At 42.8% G+C, this 20,012-nt stretch overlaps 2 long non-coding RNA genes across 2 annotated transcripts in view; both read left to right on the plus strand.

Annotated features, from left to right (window-relative positions):
- Positions 1–2,456, plus strand: part of LOC118519368 (uncharacterized) — a 100,090-nt gene extending 97,634 nt beyond the window's left edge. The window contains exon 5 of the long non-coding RNA XR_004909140.2: positions 2,309–2,456. This is a non-coding gene — a long non-coding RNA (uncharacterized LOC118519368). The remainder of the gene's footprint in view (positions 1–2,308) is intronic.
- A 5,253-nt stretch (positions 2,457–7,709) lies between these two features.
- On the plus strand, positions 7,710–19,864 carry LOC144382371 (uncharacterized). Its single transcript, XR_013449195.1, has 2 exons — positions 7,710–7,837; positions 18,969–19,864. It is a non-coding gene; the product is annotated as an uncharacterized LOC144382371 (long non-coding RNA).
- The last annotated feature ends 148 nt before the right edge of the window (positions 19,865–20,012 follow it).

A 20,012-nucleotide genomic window follows, 5' to 3' on the forward strand; every position in this document is an offset into this window, starting at 1 on the left:
TGAGATGCTAGTTCTGCGTCTCACGCGAAGTGGAGTGTTTTAGGCAGGGGTATGTGTGATACAATTAAATCGACTTGTGATGGCTGTTGTGTAGAGCAGGGATTTGAAAATGACTGTGAAAGAATCAGAAAATAGACTTAGGTTGCTCTGGTATCCCCGGACAGAGCTGATGACCCTTGAACTGGAGTGGGGGCAGCAGAGATGGAGAGAAGTCTGCTGATTTGCGATTCATCTAAGAGGTAGAACAGAGAGGACATCCTATGGGCCTGAACGCGGGGGGTGAGGAAGAAGGAGGAGGCACAGCTCTGTCTCCAGGTTCTGGCTTGGCCAACTGACTAGATGATGACGGTCTCTACTGACGTGAGGGCGATCAAGAAAAGATCATTGATTGGGAGGAGCAATCAAGAATTTGATTTTGGAAATGAACATTTGAGATGTTTCTGAATATCATGGGAAGTACACCAGGAAATAAGGTGGGTAGTGCGGGGCACCCAGGAGAAACTGGACAGCGTCGTGCAAAAGATATTTCGAGTCCTATGAGCAAATGAGGCAATAGAGAGAGACTAAAGAAAGGAGCCCAGTGCATCTTAGCCATTTTATTACTTAAAACTCCATAGCTCACATGTTGCAAATCATTGGATATAGTCACTTTGGCCTTATTTTAACTTACTTTCAACTCTCCTGGTCACCCATGATAGAAAGCCGGCTCAACTTATATTAAGCAAAAAAGGAATTATTGGTTCAAACATGCTTAAGGGCAAGAATCAGTATGTTTTCAGGCACAGATGGATCCAGGAGGTCATATGCATCACCAGGACACTGTCACACATTATTTCTTAGATCTCTTTTCCTCCATGTTGCCTTCATCCCAGGCCAAAGAGAGTGTATCCATTGCAATAATCATAGAAAAATTAATGGATTTCTTCTGACTGTACCACCTCAATGTCCTAGTCTATTTGGGCTCCTACAACAAATACCACAGACTGGGTGACCCATAAACAACATTGACTTCTCACATTTCTGGAGACTGGGAAGTCCAAGATCATGGCACAGGCAGATTTGGTGTCTGACCAGGGCCCACTTCCTGGATGACCATCCTTTTGCTATCACCTCATATTGTGGAAGGGGCAAGGGAGCTCTGTGGGGCCTCTTTTATAATGGCACAATCCCACCCATGGGGGCTCTGCCCTTATGACCTAATTACCTTCCAAACCCCCTACGTCCTAAAACTATCACATATATGAATTTCAGAAGGGGGGTACACAAACACTCAGTCTACGACCCTTGGATCATGTGTCCACCTTCTGCCAGTCACTATGCCCAGAATATGCTGATTGGCCAGGCTGGGTTCCATGCCCATCCCTGAATCCAAGAGATGTGCATTACACGTTGCCCTGAAAACAGGGGGTGTACAGTACCTCAGAGGGAAAATCAGAGGACCACTTTCAGAAGAGGATGCCAGTGCTGGACCAGGAAAAGCAACAGCCATGCTTAGAGATTGCTTCTGTCTCCAAAACACACTGACTACATATAGACATCTAATATGTCCATTTGTCCCATCAGACAATCAACCTAAAAGTTGACTTACCTTTAGTGGGTGGCCATATGTGCCAAACCCTAAAGGCAATCATGGGTAGGGTTGAGGGTGGGCCATTGAAGGATGACCTCAAAATTAAGAGGTAAAAATCAAAAGGTCAAATTCCTACCCTCCGAAGTAAGGCTATAAGTGGGTAGATGTAAGGGAAGTCAGAGATACGAGGGTGACTGTTAAGGAAATGGTCAGTCTCAGGAGTATAAAAGGAACAGGGTGACATGACATTGTATAAGGTCACCATTACAGCTTTCCCTTGCCCCCAAGGCCAGTGGCTGAGAATTCTCTTAGGGTCGGGGACCTGGGCCCTAATAAGAAACCTTTAAATGTAAGTGTCGTAAGGGATAAGTTTATAAGACAAAGCTCACAGACCCATTTTTAAGCTTAGCAGGAAAGGGTGAGGAGCTAGGTGAAATATTTGTAGCTCTAAAAAATGGAGCCTGACCCAGCCTCTGTGTGGATATGAAGCTTGGAAACCACAATTGCAGTAATAAGTCTTAACCGTCCTCTCTCTGTTCTATTCAGAAGCACTAAATCAAACCCAGGTCCAGACTGCAGCTTGCAAGTGGTGCACACAGAGTAATTAGGCTCGTGTACTAGCTATTGTCTCTCTTCTGAGCCTGTCATACAAAAGCATAAAGCCAGAACCACAGGGGGCTGTAACTGGGTGCCATGTCTGCCTTTTAATTCCATGCACTTTCCCTTTCTCCGCTAAAGCACGGAATACAGAGCTGAAAGAGAAGCAGAGAGTTTATTTCCACGTGTCTGGGAATATTCCACAGGCACCAACTTCAGCAAAGAGAGTTCATCTTTATGCTTTCAGGAATTGGCACATCAAAGATGGATTCCCAAACTTTGAAAATGCAAGAGCTTAGGAACGGTAAGTAATTAAGTTAATTTTAAGGTTAAAAGAGGTTTTTATGCTTGTTTCCCAAGAAAAAGACCTCATCTCTGCTTGGTTTTCTGCATGGAGGTTGGGGGGGTATATGCAGAGGAGGGAAGCGCAGAAGCGGAAAAAGGAGGCTTCAGATCGGAGGCTGCAGCTCTTTGTATGTAACCTTGCAGAAGTCACTTAATTACTCTGGGTTTCAAACCACCTGGAAAATTCATAAAAGACAAGCTGGCTCAGAAAGTCAGACACTCAACTGAATAAGGTGTGACTGAAGAAAATGAGAGAAACAATTCCAGGCCAAAGGAAAAAGAAGCTAATGATTTTTTTTTTTTTTTACAGTAAATACTTTGTTCTCTTCTCCTGTTATTAATTTGAAATAACTTAATCATCAGAACACCTTTCAGAGTTTGAAATATTATGAGCATCATCTGCATTCACATTTTCTCCATCGAACCATGTTTACTTCATTTGAAGGGAAGAGGATAGAGGACAAACAGTTTTAAATAATAGTCATGTCTAATAAGTCATGTTTGAATGAATTTTGTCTCCAAATTATGGAGATGTTTATTTTATGGAGCTGTGATTCATTTTCCATTGACTCATGCTATCGGGGGTCTTTGTTTTTTGTTGTTGTTGTTGTTGTTTTATCTCATTAGACCAGCAAGGGGCAATTTTTGTTGTTTAAAGCAAAGAAAGAAGTTGTATGAGTTCAGATAATATGATGACTGTAAGGAAGAAGCCCTAAAAATTATGAGGGCATAATCACGATACAAGTTTATTTCTTACTTACAAAAGTGTCCTAAGGGAGTGTTGCCCGTCAGCTTCCCTCAGTTCCAAGTGGTGATGGAGAGACCCAGATTCCTTCCATCTCCAAGTTCAGTCCTCCTTCAGTGTTGGTTGCCTTGTGAATCCAGCTAGAGGGAGGGGGACAAAAGAACGTGGGGGAGGCATGCCTGCCTCTTAAAAATGTTGGCTCTGAAGCGACACAGGCCACTTCCGCTCGCACTGCATTAGTGAATGTGAGTGACATGGTACATCTCAATGCAAGCACTGTTCCAAGGGGACAGCTGGCTGGGCAGCCATGTCCAAGCCGTATCGTCATGGCATGGATGGGGAGAATGGATTCGGGGTGGGTGCTAGCATCAGCTACCTCAGGATTCTTCAGCCTTCCTACTGTGTGGGATCCCTGGGACCTCACTCTATAGCACAGTGAGGTTAGGGTCTGGCATGAAGCACCCAGGAGTTTGAAATTCTACTTGGTCATTCACAGGTCCACAGGAAGTCCTGGGCAAATCTGGGCCTCAATTTTCTCATCTATCAAATGGGGGTAATAGTATCTACCCCATGAGGGTTGTTATGAGGATTAAAGTAATTTGTACATTCTTTTTTTTTTTTAAAGATTTTATTTATTTATTTGAGAGAGAGCGAATGAGAGAGAGCACATGAGAGGGGGGAGGGTCAGAGGGAGAAGCAGATTCCCTGCTGAGCAGGGAACCTGATGCGGGACTCGATCCAGGGACTCCAGGATCATGACCTGAACCGAAGGCAGTCTCTTGACCAACTGAGCCACCCAGGCGCCCCAGTAATTTGTACATTCTTTGCTAAACTTTTGTCACAGAGTAAATGCAAAGTAAATGGCAGCTATCATTATCATGACCCAACTAAGGATAAAATGCCTGGATGCTTAGTTCTACTTAGTTTGATAACTTACATCTTGAGATATTGTGACACTTTGTTCTTATTCCTGTCTTCCCAGCCCATCCTCACTCAATGTGATTCACAATTTGTCCTGCCCTCTCCTATTTCAAGGTTTTTCTTAGCCATTATGTATGCCTTCCATCCATATATCCATGACCCTACACAACTTTCAGAGAAGGGGAGAGGAGAGAGAGAGGAGCAAGCCTAAAGATTTCTTGAGTAAGATACAAAGGTTTGGGGGTGGGGTGCAGGTGGTATTTTGGGGTGCATAGATGCACGGACATGAATTTGCACACATGTGCTTGTGGATGCTTGCTTCCACACAGTGAGGCATGAGAGAAGTGCAAGCGTCAAGATGTGAGGGGGCTGCTCACCTCGTGCGCTCCTAGAAAGATGCTCTGTCCCTTACGATGTCTGCCTGGGGCTCCCTCACATGTTTAGATCAAGGTAAAGTGGTCAAGTCCCACATGATCTAGTTAGCAGAGCACAATCACTGTCTGTCCTGGCACCAGCTGGTCATCTCAAGAAGGTCTGTGACCTGTCTTAGGGATTCTAGGAAAGACTGAGTGAATGGATCATAGAAACAGCTAATATTCATCAAATGCCTGTTATGTGCAAGGGACCGTGTTCCTCAGTCCAGCACATCTTTAGGTAAGCAATACTAGACCTGTTTAAAAGCTGTGGAAACCAAGGCTCAGAGATTATATGCTGTTCACAGACATCTTGGCATCCTAATAACTGGTAGAACTAAGTCTTATGACCAGATCTGTCACAAAAGGCATTTCTTTTGGTATGGTGGTCAAATATCTCTTGCAACCATTATACACACACATGCACACAACTAGTGTGTGTTCTACTACAAGAGGACAAGGAGGGTACCTTTATTTCAAACAGTATATAGGTTCACTTACAGAATGCTAAGGATCTTGAGAAAAAGATTTGAAGGTGCTTTGAAGGTGCAGAAGTCTAAAGAGTAGGATTGAGAAAGAAGACAAACTCTAACTGAATAGAGAGAAAAATATAAAGGAATTAAGTAGACCACATACATCTCTCTTAATGGCTTGTGCTAAGGAAGCATCTAGATCTATCTGAATGTTTAGTCTCTTAGCTCGGACAATTGGAGGAGCTGGAGAGTGTAGGGGGCACATATTTCTCTGGATGTGAATTTAAGATGCGATTGTAGGGATTATCTTTAACTTTACTTAAAAGAGTATAGTGCAGGGTTAGTATATCAGATCACACACAACTTCGCAGGCCGAAAAGTACAGGGTTAACATGCAAGTGATTGCAAAACCAAAGGCAAAGTACAAATCCATATGTTGCTGTGAAATACAGAAACAGACTAACTTTAACAGATGTTTTAGCTGCTATGGAAGGAAGGCAGGTCCCTTGGTTTATGGGAATTCTGGGGCTGGGAAGTAAGGAGACCCCATTTCTCGCTGGCTACTTCTTGCTTATCCTATAACCAGCAATATGGACCCAGTTCCCCCAGTTAGGACCATGGCAAGACTCATGTTTGCCTCCTCTACCAATTCTAGTTCCTTGCTTTCCCTGCAAAATTACAACGTCCCAGGAGTAAGCCAGTTAACAACCGTTTCTTTATTTATTATGTGTGTCTATGAATGGTAAACAGTGTATCAATAAGCACAATATTGCTGCCTAGGAAAACTACAGGGGACTATCAGAGCATTAGTTAGTGGGAGGATCAGTGGAGGGTCCTGAGAAAGTGATGGGAAGCTGACACATGAAAGTGAAGTAGGAGACAACTATGTGAGGAGTGGGTCAGAACATTTCTGCTCGAGAGAACAGTGACGGTGAGTCAGTCCCTAGCAGTGGGGGAGAGGTTCTGGAAGGTTTAAGAAGAGAGAGATGCTTGGTATAGCTGATGAAGTTGCTCTAATACAGTGCTTCTCAACCAGGAGTAATTCCATCCCTCAACAGATACTTGGCAACGTCTGAAGATACTTACAGCCGTCACACTTGGGGAGTGAATGCTACTGGCATCTAGTGGGTCGATGCTGGGGATGCTGCTTAACACCCTACAGGGCCCAACACAGCATCCTAAAACAAGGAACTGTCCTACCCAAACTGTCAATAATGCTCAGGTTGAAGGACTCTTCAGCAGAAGGCCCTAATACAAATGTTGAAACAAGATAGATTTATTTTTTTATGTTTATCAGCCCAGATGCACTGATTCAGATGATGTGACCAGCTCTATAATGCTGTGAAGCTAGGCCTCTTCTCTCTTGTTGTTCTGTTTCCCTGTAGGGCACAGGTTGGCAAAGTCCTCTGTGAAGGACCAGACTGGCACTATTTTGTCTTTGCAAGTCAAATGGTCTCTGTCACAACTTCTCAACTCTGACATTGCAGTATGAAAGCAGCATAGACAATGCCTAAGTCAATTGATGTGGCTATGTTCCAATCTAACTTTATTGACATAATATTGATAGGCTGGGTTTGGCCTGTGGGATATACTTTGGACCCTCCCCTGGTCTTACGTGCTTAGCCTGCATGCCAATCAGTAGGAGGAGGAGATATGGAGGGCAAGCTTGTTTCCTTTTGAGGGACAACCTCACTTCTTGTGTTCTATTGTCCAGAACTCAGAAAGACTAGTAATGTAGTTCTTGGCTGGGTAGTCACGGGCCCTGGGGAAACTCAGTTTTGTTTTGTTTTGTTTTGTTTTAAACACAAGGGAGAACGGATACCAGGGGACAATTGGCAATGTCTTCAATTGCTGAAGTACAAAATGAGGCTGGCAAGAGAGGCAGGGTGAGATCATGCCCAGCCTGAGAAGTGAAGTGTAGGGTTACAATTTTTCTCTTAAAAGACACAGGAAACTGTTGAATGGTTATAAGCAGCAGTGGTTCAGAGCGATTTTTCCATTTTAAAAAGAGCACTCTGGCAGCAATGTGGAAATGGAAAGGAGCACGGTGGGATGTAGAGAGACAATTTTGGAAAATACTGCCGTCATCCAGGTAGGGGAGATGGTGGCTGGGATGAGGATGGTGGCAAAGACAAAGTAAATGGATGGGAAAGAGGTTTAGAGGGGAGAATCTATAGCTCCCTACAGATCAAACTCCCTTTTTAAAATTGAGATAAAAGCAGCTTGATAATTCCTTTTTTAAAAAATGAAAAGCAAACTTGATCACCATTTTCCATCAGATTTAGCCCCAGCCAGCCCGTGTCTGCTACTTTCCTCTTTTTCTTCTAGGGCGCAAATGCCCATTGTTGAACTTCTTCTCTGGGGAAAAGCCATCCCGGGTCTCCCAAGCATGAGCCTCTGGGCTGCAGTGACTCAGAATGTGGACACAGAGTTCACAAATCCCAATTGTAATGAGTGGGCAACCCTAGCGCTTTACATAAGCAAAGCGAGGAAGCGGCATGTGTTTTGAGACTGACTGGCACCAAAGGAGACAAAAGCCTACAGTATAATTATGCCAAGCATATAATATGATGCAATTGGTTACTGTCTCCAATATGCCCCACAGTGCAGCACAAGGGCTTGGAACAGTACCATGCTCCAGAACTGTGTGTCTGTGCCTTTGGAAGTCTGAGGAAGCCACAGCACCTTCTCTTCTGTTGGTCAACGGTGTCATGGGCATTTATTGAGCATCTACTGTATACCAGGGACTGTGCTCCATCTTGGGGATATAGAGGTGAGAATAAGACATGTCTGACCTTATGATTTCTTCAGTTAAATAGCTCTCTAGTTTCTGCCTCAAATCCTTGAAACAGCGGATGAACAAATATCTCCCTGGTTTGTTTGAAATGGATTCCCAGTAATGAGGGCATCTTCACTGGAAATCTCAGTTATAGGGCTCTGGCAAAGATCCTTTGGTTTTTGCACTTAGCATGGTGGACACATTTATCCTTGAAAGACAATGCCCTCGAATAATTCCCTTTCAAGGAATCGCCTTAATGACTGTTGGCACCATTTTTTCTAATGAGAGAGGACCTCACATTCTTCTGATGTTCATTTGTTTTTTTGGTCATTAAAATTGTTATGGGGACCAACTGGCTAATTCACAGAATAATAAATAACTCCAAGACAGAGATGATTCATATGTAGCTCTGATTCAGCCTCTTTTTCCTCTAACCCCTTTCTGGTGAGGTTTGTCAGCAAACTGCTTTTGAGTATTACTCCATCTATCACCCCATATCCATAGTCTGTGTACAAACACATTAGGATCCTTGCATTCCAGGGATCTAGGGCAGAGCACCTGGGCCCAGTTTGTAGGTGATAACTTTAGGAGGCGTGGGCAATCCCAGTCCACTAGAATGCTTACTGTCCTTATGGTCATTAAGTCAGTCTTAATGCTGTTTAGCTCAGTAGCTGCTTGGCACTGTGCCAAGCACTTTCCATAGGCTTCCTGATTTAAACGGTGGGCCACTTCATCTACATCAACCCTGTGACACAGGCAGTAATAACATCTCCCTTTCACAGAGAAGGAACCGAGCTGAGTGACTCGCAAAGGTCATATAGTCAGTAAGTGGTAGAACCAAAATATGAACGTCGGTTTTTCTGACTCTCAAGTTTATGATACTCTACTGTCCCCTTTGTTCCAAGTATCAACATTAATTGAACATCTATTTATTATAAAGGCCATACCAGTCTATCTCACCCTGAAGGTCCTAACGGGTTCGAGTTGAGCTGATTTTGTCCAGCCCAAATGGCAGTGCATTCATATATGAGAGTGGCAGGCAAACTAAGGCCATGCGCGAAAGCCAGCCCTTTTGAAAATAGAGTTTTATTGGCATGGAACCACAGCCATTCATTTACATATTTTCTTCAGCTGCCTTTGTGTGAGCCCGTTACAGTTGAAGAGTTGTGACAGAGATGACGTGGCCAACAGCGCCACAGATATTCACTATCTGGTTCTTTTTCTTTTTTTAAGATTTTATTTATTTATTTGTCAGAGAGAGAGAGAGCACAAGCAGGGGGAGGGGGAGAGGGAGAAGCAGACTCCCCGCCAAGCAGGGAGCCCAACGTGGGGCTCGATCCCAGGACCCTGGGACCATGACCTGAGCCAAAGGCAGACACTTAACTGACTGAGCCACCCAGGAGTCCCAAGTATCTGGTTCTTTAGAGAAAAAAGCTTGCCAAGCCCCAATATGGAGCACAATCACATGTATTGTTTCTTTGATGAAATTCTCTCTACTGAGTAGAATGGTATTATTCACTGACTTAGGGTTAGTATGACTGTTAAATTTATACGTATATATTATTTAATTCAATACATTTTTATCAACTGCCGCAAAACAAAAAGGTCAGAAGTCCCTCTGTGGGGGATTTCGGCATGAAGAAGAAAATGTACCATTCTCAATTAATGTGTGCCATGTGATCTTCTTGTGACTTTTCCCAAAAGGCACTCCTAAGTTTTTGTGACAACACTAGTCTTCCTCACTTACCTGCAGTCTCGCTTTCTGCGGTTTCTGTTACTCAGGGTCAAGAGTGGTCATGGAAGCCAATGATCCTCCTTCCCACGCATGGTCAGGTCAGTAGTAGCCTGATGCTATATGTCACGCCTACGTCACTCACCTCACTGCATGTCATCACGTAGGCATTTCATCCTCTCACATCATTATAAGAAGAGAGAGTATAAGATGATATTTTGAGGGAGACAGAGACCACATTCCCATAACTTTTACTACAATATATTGTTATCATTGTTCTATTTTATTATTAGTGTTAATCTCTAACTGTGCCTGATTTATTTTTTTTAAAGATTTCATTTATTTATTTGACAGAGAGATAGAGAGAGAGCACAGATAGGCAGAACAGCAGGCAGAGGGAGAGGGAGAAGTAGGCTCCCCGCTGAGCAGGGAGCCCGATGTGGGGCTCCATCCCAGGGCCCTGGGATCATGACCTGAGCCAAAGGCAGACACTTAACCGACTGAGCCACCCAGGTGCCCCATGTGCCTAATTCATAAATTAAACTTTATCATAGGGTCTGTATATATAGGAAAAAAACATAGTTTATATAGGGTTCAGTACCAGCCTTGGTTTCAGGCATCCCCGGGGCAGGGGGGAGGGGAGGTCTTGGAGCGCACGCCCCTCGGATAAGGGGGGTGGCTACTCTATCTGGAGTTGTGTGCAATTCTTAGACCATCACCCACAATTCCATTCACAAACTGGGTAGTTCCTGTCTTTGCTAGTCAATTACAGCCCTTCTGGAAATGACACACAAAGCATGTATTACAGAAGTTTGAAACATACTTTCACTTATCTCCTACAGTTTTAAGAACCATCAGAAACTTAGTAGTTCTGGAATAGGAAGAACACCAGCACAAGCGAGTTCTCTCCGAGCTCTCCGACTGCAGCTTTATCTTCATCTTTAAGTTTACACAACCCATGGATAAATTATAAGTTACTGCAGAGATTCCCACCAATGACAAACTGACTCACTGTCCTCCTAGTTCTTTCATCTTTTTGGATTCAACTTCTAAGGCTCTGTGTATTCTGTCAAGATGGAGTGTGCTATTTGCCAAAATTACAGAGAGTATGCCAGCATGTGGACACATTTTCCATTTTACCTGTAGAGAAAAATGTTACCATTGCTGAAGTTTTTTCCATGATTGCTTTTTGCCCCTGTAGCCAGCAGCTCGTGGCCAACTTTGTGAAATGTTTCATGTCTGTTCCTGTGCAGCCATGAAAATAGAATGAAAGGTTTAAGTGACTTTTGTTTGTTAAAATATAACAAACGATTATCCTAGAAACACCATACCATTGTAGGACTATTTTCAGTAATGTTTTGTTTTAGCTTTTTCATTGCCAAGTGCCTGGTTATCTGGGTACCAAAACCACAGTTTCAGGACACGATTTCAAAGAATGGTAATGTCACATTTCTCTTGGTTGGCTGACATCTCAAAAATGTTCTGCCTGAAGCCCTCCCAGATGAAAAGATTATTCTTTTGTTGTAAAAAACGATAAAAAGGAAAGACAAGGAAAAAAAAAAAACAAACCCTAAACGATGGGCAACTCTCTCTTTTTTTGGGTGGGGGGGACAACTCTCTTTTTTTTTTTTTTTTTAAAGATTTTATTTATTTATTTGACAGAGAGAGGCACAGCGAGAGAGGGAACACAAGCTGGGGGAGTGGGAGAGGGAGAAGCAGGCTTCACGCGGAGCAGGGAGCCCGATGTGGGGCTTGATCCCAGGACCCTGGGATCATGACCTGAGCCGAAGGCAGACGTTTAACGACTGAGCCACCCAGGCGCCCTGACAACTCTCTTTTTAAATATAATCAAATAGTATTTACCTGAAAAGCAATTGTGTGTTCTATATTAGATGGGGGGCAGGGGGTGCATTCTGGAAATCACTAGTCTGAGAGTTGTAACTCTACATCTTTTGAGCTTAGTTGATGCCAGTGCTCAAGTGGTTATATTTTGCTATAAAAAGGCCCCCCATAGGTGAAACAATGAGCACAACTCTGGCTATTTGAGGCCCAAGGTGACAAGAGAAAGTGATATCATACTGCAGGGTTTGCTTGTTAAATCTATCAGCAGTGGGTGGTACACAAAAGCAGTTTTATAATATTGCATCCCTGTGGGGTGGGCAGCGTTAGAGTATGAGCCATCATACTTGCAAACAGAAAGTCCTATCTTCCCTCCCCCAGCCTAAAATAATAACTTAGCACCTGTGTAAAGTCTTCAGGGGCTTCTACATATAAAAATTAGTTAATTAGCAATTATTACTGTATGTTAGGTGAGCACAGATTATTATTATCATAATTTTACAGACGGAGTAAATGAGAGTGATAGAGAAGGTGCCAGGAGAAAAATTACAATTAATGAGTTCCTAGATAACAGGCCTGACCTGCAGGAAGGTTAAAGAGCTTGCTTATTTTATTTTTTTTTTAAGATTTTATTTATTTATTTGACAGAGGGAGACACAGCGAGAGAGGGAACACAAGCAGGGGGAATGGGAGAGGGAGAAGCAGGCTTCCCGTGGAGCAGGACCCTGGGATCATGACCTAAGCCGAAGGCAGACGTTTAACTGATTGAACCACTCAGGCGCCCAAGATCTTGCTTATTTTAAAGAACACACTGCAGAGTGAAACTTAAATACCGGAAAGGCAGATTTTCTGAATTAGAAATGTCCTATTTATTAGTGAAACCAGTGCTAGGGTTCTGGTTTTTATTTATGAATATTTCCTTTTATGATTTTTTTTACCTTCCCATAAACCTGTGACGACTGAGCCATCTTATTTTTAATGGGGATTCCATGCGCTCAAAGGACTCACTGTTCAGATCACATTCTTTTCTTTTCTCCTTAGGAATAATCAAGGGTCTCTGAGGTCTTAGAGACCTGAAAAGGGTTTTTGGACCAGTAAATATTTGGATAAGTTACATAGCCAATCACCATGTTTTGTGAGTGTCCAGTGTGAGCCAACACTGTCCTAGGTCTTGGGGATATCCAGCACTGACCGACATGACAGGCATCTTTTCAACTTTTTAAAAGTTTAAAGTTGACTTTAGAAACTGTACCTTCATGTGATTTAGCTGGAGGGAGAGGGTCCATTGTAACACGAAGTCATTCTGAATTTATTAAAAATCTTACATGGCCTTAGGTGTATTTGTTTTCCCTTCAATAGGTGATTGCTGCAAGGCAGGGTGTAACTGATAAGCATGAGGGAGGCTGACTGGTGTTTTTGAAATTCATTCCAAGACAATGGGTGTATATATTTTACAGGCAATGCTTTGTCCCCGCTACCCCCAGGAAGAGTGATGACTCCTATAATAAGGCTATCGTGGGCATATATTTTTTGCCATTCCAACATCGCTACCTCCCCTACCTTCATTTCTTGTGGTCTGGGTGAAGTTGTCCCCACTCCCTGGTTCAGGAATAGACAGAGGACCCACGGCAGGACGAGTGTCATGCCTTGGAAATGTATTGGAACTATAAGAAAAAGAATGCTCTCTCTGCTGGTGTTGACAGGCAAACCTGGGCTGCAGGGGTTATCAGTCTAATCATGTGAAGAGAACCTGCCTAAGGAGGAAGCCAGTCCAGGGGAAAGCAGAGTAGATTCTTTTTTTTTTTTTTTTTTAAAGATTTTATTTATTATTTGACAGAGAGAACACAAGTAGAGGGAGAAGCAGACTCCCGCGGAGCAGGGAGCCCGATGTGGGTCTTGATCCCAGGACCCTGGGGTCATGACCTGAGCTGAAGGCAGACGCTTAACCGACTGAGCCACCCAGGCGTCCCGCAGAGTAGATTCTTAATACGTTCATGTGAGCACCTGGATTCAGCTATGCCCGAAGCCATTTTTACCTCCTGGACTTTTCAATGATGTGTATTTGTCTTTTTTTTTTTTTTTTTCTTTTTAAATGCCTGAGTCATTTTGAATTGAGTTTCAGGAACTTGAAGGTAAAAAGAGTTCTAATGCAATTCAAATCAATAATTTTTTAAAATACAGCTTTTGGTATGGATGAGAAAATAGAAAATAGTTTTTAAATAGATATAGATAATACTTTAATAGATATAATTTTGAAAAAATGCTTATGCATGCATATAGACACATGCAGAATGCTCCCTATGTATCTAATATCCATCATACCCTTCTTTCTTATCGACAGATCCCTATTAATATTTTTGTATTTTTAAGACAGCTTTATTGAATTCAGTATATGAGCTACACTTCACATACCAGGAAATTCACCCTTTTAAAGTGTACAATTCAGTGGCTTTTAGTACATTCACAGTTATGTAACCATCTGTATGATTAATTTTAGAACACTTTCATCACCTCGAAAAGAAATCCCATACCCATCCCATTTCTTCACCTCTCAGCTTCTGACAAGCATTAATCTAATTTGTCTCTCTGTAAGTCTCTATAAATGGAATCACACAATATGTAGCCATTTGTGTTTGGCTTCTTTCGCTCAGAATAATGTTTTCAATGTCAACCCATATTATAGCACGAATCAGTACTTTGTTCCTTTTTATGGCGACTGATATTCTACTATGTGGATATATGAATTTTGCTTACGCATTCATCAACTGGTGGATATTTGGGTTGTTTAAACTTTATGACTCTCACGAATAATGCTGCCATGAACATTCACATGCAAGTTTATGCTTTTAGTTCTCTTGGTTATATACCTAGGTGTGGAACTGCTGGGTCATCTGGTCATCCATTGCTTAATATTCTGAATAACTGCCAAAATACTTTCTAAAGTGGCTGTCCCATTTTACAAAACCACAGCAATGTATGAGGGTTCCAATTTCTCCATACCTTTGTCTACACTTGTTACTGTCTGTCTTTTTGACATTAGCCATCCTAGTGGATGTGAAATGATATCTCATGTTAAGACCCTGTAATATATACCAGGAAGCAATGTGCCCTCATAAAAGACTTTATTTCATAAGTCTTCTTTACATGTAGGGGTTGTTGCTGAGATGTAAGAAAAACTACTTGGACAGGCTTCCCAGAAAGGTCCTAAAGAAGGCTAAATTAGGAGGGGTAATTTTTGGTCTACCCCACTTTCCTTCATTTTTCTCCTGGACTGGTTGGGCTCTACAGTGAACATCCTGGTCCATGAAGTGAGCAGAGAGGGCCGGCCCTACTGATGGTAGACCAGGAGTTATTAAAGAATCCTAAATCCTTGATGACTTGGAAGTCATGGTATCAGCCTTGTGCCACTAACTATGGGTCATACTTTTTTATTTGAGGGACAAAGAAATTTATTGCTTGTAGACTTTATGGTTATTCTGATGTTCTATTTTCTTCAGCTAAACTTAATCTTTTTTTCTCCTGTATATATGTATATGTATACACATATGTATTTATGCACATATATTATACACACACATACATGTATAGATTGGCTACATGCACACAAAACCTAATTTTTCTTCTACCTGAGAACACACCTAGACCACATTTCCCAGAATCCCTTACTATCAGTGTGGCCCTGTGACTGAATTACAGTCGCTAGAATGTGGGTGGGCAATCTTTCCTTCTTTTCTTCCCATCCACTGAATGGGGCAGGTATGAGGACAGGGCTTGAAGTAGGACAAAGCCAGTAGATGGAAGGACCCTGGACCCTAATGACCACATGGATATCTATACCAGGGCAAGAGTAAGAAAAACATTCTTTAGTGTTAGATCTTAGAAAATTTGGAGTTTGCTTACCCTAATTGAATTGCATATACGTACACATCCAAATTTATATAAAATCACAGACTTTACCTAAGGTTACTCAGTGATCCAGTGAAACACTCATCTCCTGACACTTGGTCCAATCCTTTCTCTGCTGTACTGGGTAGCAAGTAACCGGGTGTCTGCGACTATAATATGTTTCATCACATGTATTTAAAAAGTCATCTAATTTCTTTGAGCTTTCATTTCCCCACTTTATAATGAGTACTTTGGACTGGATAAATACCTGATACATTTGTTTTCATATGAAAACTGCTGGTGATTTCATTCAGCTGGCAAACTTGGAGACCCTGTGAACTCTCTAAGGTAAGAGCTAGGTCTTGTGTCCTTTTCCATATGTCTTGTCATCTATGCTCTCTACATGATAGTGGATCAGTATCTGTGGGATAAAAGTGGATAATGGATCAGTATCTGTGGGATAAAAGAGGAGCTCCCTTCTAGCTCCAAATGTCTACAATGTCACAAGTCTGGAATCACACTTGTCCCCCCCCCCCCCCACACACACATACACACACCTTGTCTGTATAAAAGCCACTCAATTCACAACCAGATAGTGATCCAGCTCTCCATGTGGGAGCTGGTTGTTCAAAATTCAGAATAGATTTTTTTGTGGCAACAATTTCTAAATGATGATAGGCCACAGAAGCCTATTTACCCCACACTGTGATATAGATAGCTTACACCGCAGCAACGATCTGTGCTTAGGACTTTAGAAGCAGGAACTTACATGGAGCAGCAAGAGGGAGCAGTTTGTTCAATAGTTAAGTCTCCACTAAGTGTGAAACACGTGGGAGAGAATGTGGACACGGTGGCTCTGCTCTAGAATAGAACAGGGGAGGGAGAGACTGGACATTGATCAGGCTGTACCCCTCTGCTGCCCAAAACCTCTCTGTGCCACCCAGTACTCTCAATGCCATTTCAAACCCTTTAGTCTGTGTGCCCTGCCAGCCCTGGATATTTGGATCCTACCCACTTCTTTATTTCTTTACCCTTACTTGATTCTATTCTTCCCCCTTCTCACCCTGTTTTAAGTTGTAGGCAAGCTCCATCTAATTTAAATAAACCAACTGCTTGACTCCCTCTGAACCTCTGCGCTCTCTGTTGCTTCTGCCTGGAGGGCTCATTCTGTCCTTTAAGCGACAACTCACATTTCCTCTCATCAGGCTTCCCTATTTAGAAGGGGCGCCTCTAATTTCTCTCCAGCACATTAGCTTATTGTACAGTCTTTATACCAGTGCTTCTCACACTTTGAGTGTATATATACCACGTGGGGATACTGTTAAAATGCAGATTCTCATGCAGTACATCCAGGATGAAGACTGAGATCGTGTATTTCCAGCAAGCATCCAGGTGATGTCCATGCCTCTGACCACACTTTGATCAGCACTGCTGTAGAGAACTTCCATCATCCCATTATTAAGTCAGTATGTTATCTGTGTATTGATACTTGCCCCTGCACCCTGGAATAAGGGCTCAGTAAGGCAACATTGCCCATCTGGTTCACCCCTGTTCCAGTGCTTTCTCTAGTACTGAACCCACAAATTATTTAAAGCCCAGGGGAAGCTAAGGGTTGATAGGGGAAGAAGGAGGTGAGGAATGTTGGGGGCATGGAGTGATTTTCTACATCATTTGTAAGGGTAGTAACTCCCGAGGAGTTAGGGGTTCTGCAGGAGGCAGCATAATGCTCACAGAGATTAATGTGAGGGTTCTGGAATCCTGTCTATGTTCTTGACTGCTATTTTGATAACTTACATAATCTCTGTAAACCTCGGTTTCTTCATCTGTAAACTGGAGCTAAAGACACATGTAGTTTGTGATGGGCTGTGAGGATAAACGAGAAAAATGAAGGTCACGTAGTGAGCACAATGCTTGGCATGGAGTACCAGCTCAAAAAAGGGCAGACATTATCATCTTCTGATTAAATATGATAGAAAAGACAATGTGAGAACAAAATTTAAAACCAGAGTGAGGGCGAACATAGCATTTCCATTAGGCTTGGGATCACTTTTGGTTAGAAAGTGCTGAATTAGACTATAGAAGGAAGGGGTTAGGGCAGAGATGGTGGATGCCATAAGAAGCGTTTGCAAAGTGACCAATCCACCTGTCCCCAAGGAATCATCTGCTTATAAACACTCAGCTGCTTCTGTGACTGTTGACTAAGAATCTAATCCATGTCAGAAAAACTGGCTACTTTTCTCAGAGGGCCTGCCAGACCAGTGCCAAATACTCACCTTCCGACAGTGTGTATTCGTGTTCATGAGCGTGCTGCCTCAACCTTCCAATTGAACACCCCTCTCTCACTGTGCTGCACTCACTAGGTCATTCTACAGTCAGCGGAGGACGTGGGCTGCTAGAACTTGCCTGACTTTAGCAATTAATGAAAGGTAGCCCCAAACCAGTGGTTCTAAATCTAGGGCAATTTTGCCCCCAGGGGACATTGGCGATATCTGGTTGTCACAACTGGGGGGTGGGGCTGAGGCTGCCACCGGCACCTACTGGATAGTAACCAGAGATGCTGCTGAACATCCTACCATGCACAGAACAAGCCCCCACCAAAAAGAACTATTTGACTATCATTAAAGCCAAGGTGGAGAAACCTTGCCATTCACTGTACTTTTTTTTTTTTTTTAACCTTCCTGGTTCTTAGTCCCCCTGTTAAATTTAGCCACTAAATGATATACATGATCTGACGACTCTGACATTCTAGGAGGGTTGGTTGTCTTGTCCTTTTTTTTCTGACCTTCAGTAATTTTTATTCTAAAACTAACCAGTGAGGAGTGGCTCAGATAGCCTTTGCTTTTGCCTAAAGAGGCTGATCCACATTACTATAGCTTCTCTGTGGCCTCCACTGTAGCATTTCATCAACCACCTCTCTGTCTGCTGCCCCTGCAGAGCTGGTGGTGGGTGGTTCCTAAAAGAAGCTGACACCCAAAGCAAGCACTCATTTCCCATTTATGGTGTATGATGAGCTTTCTCTGTTTCTCAAAACCAGTTTGGTTTGAAGATTATCCCCCTGTTGACACTAGCCCACCCTGTGAAACTGACAAGCCCACACACCTTTGTTGAAAGAATGTGTTTCTTACTCATTATCTGAGAACCTGTGAGCCGCTTAATAAATATACTGATGGAGGATTCCTGGCACATGCTTATCTGAACAAAGGCCAATTATATTCCACCCCATGTACTATCAAAGAAATGCATTAATTGATTAAAGCAATGAAAAGAAAGCTTCTACCACAAAGAGAACAAATGCCACCAACACTGATTTAAGAACACTGTCCAGTGACCTCAATAATGCACTGAAAAATCTAGTAGTCAGTGACAACTTTTTAAAGGTCAGTTCAAAACAAGTAATCCTGTGGACATCAAGGCAATCCTTTCACTCTGGTGAAGCAGTTAAATAGTGAAGGTCACGGGGCTTTAGCAGCCAGATAAAGGAGAGAAGTAAAAGCAATTAGACAAAATGGATGCTGTAATCCCGCTTTCTAGACCTCAGAGCCACACTAAATCCAGAGATCCAACTTTTTCACTTCACTATTCAGAAACTGGCAGCAGAGTCCAAATGAGAATTCCATAGCTTGATTTCTTTCTTACCAGTGCTAACTGCATTTTTTTTTTTTTTTTTAGCAACGTCTACAGCCTTGGGAGAAAAAAAAATCACCAAATCCATGGATGATGCTATGTATTTATCACCTAAATTGGTATCCCGAAGTATTCCTTCAATACACAGAAGTATTGCTGAAAATTACAAGACTCACTACACTGCTTGAAAAGCTGCCCCAGAGTGGAAGAAAAAAAGTCCAGATTCTTGGATGGCCACTTTCCAATTAAGTGGAGGTACACGGACCAGAGGCATGAGCCTCTTTTGGAAGCTCTTTTAACACGGAGATTCTCAGGCCCCGCCCCAGACCTACTGGATCAGAATCCACATCCACATTAAAATTTGAGAAACACTGCTGTAGGCGATCTTACAGGACAATTTTGTTTTGTTTTGTTTTGCCTTCTCCCAGCTTGAGTTTCCCCGATTGGAAAATGGAAATATAACAAAGTATACACAAAGGAAAAAATCAAAACAAAACTGAAGGAACACAGTTCACATGATTGCGGGGGTGGCGGGGTGGGTAACGGGGAACTTCTCTAAGATCTATACTTGTGCGATTTTTAACGTTGTAGAACCAGCGTTACTTATTTTGTAATGCAGTAAAAATAATTTTTAAATGGCGCTAATACTCTCCCACAGCATTGTACTGATGATTTTTAAAGGGACCGATTTAGAAGCGCGGACACTTCAGAAGTATTAAGTGAAGTGAACGGAGCCAGCACTCCAGCCTCTCCCAACCCGACAGCCTAGGAGCAGCCCTCGTCCCCGCAATTCGCCCCTGTAGATTTGCCCTCGGGTCCTGGAAACCTTAGCCGGCCAAACCCTGGGGTCCGCCGAATCTCTGGTCAGAACTGTAGTTGCTGGAGCGTTCTTCAGGCTCTGTAACTTTCCCCGGAATGAAATAAATAAAGACCGTAAGTGCTGAGATAGCGGGCCTCAAAATATTTTTCGTTCTCGGCAATCAGCCAAGAAAAGAGGGGGCGGGGGAGGGGAATAAAAAGTCACTATCTGTCCCGGAAGGGGCTCCAGTAGAACTCGTCTGGGCGACTGCAGCAGCCTCAGCTCCAAAC

Source organism: Halichoerus grypus, chromosome 1 (assembly GCF_964656455.1).
Source record: "Halichoerus grypus chromosome 1, mHalGry1.hap1.1, whole genome shotgun sequence".
Taxonomy (NCBI): domain Eukaryota; kingdom Metazoa; phylum Chordata; class Mammalia; order Carnivora; family Phocidae; genus Halichoerus; species Halichoerus grypus.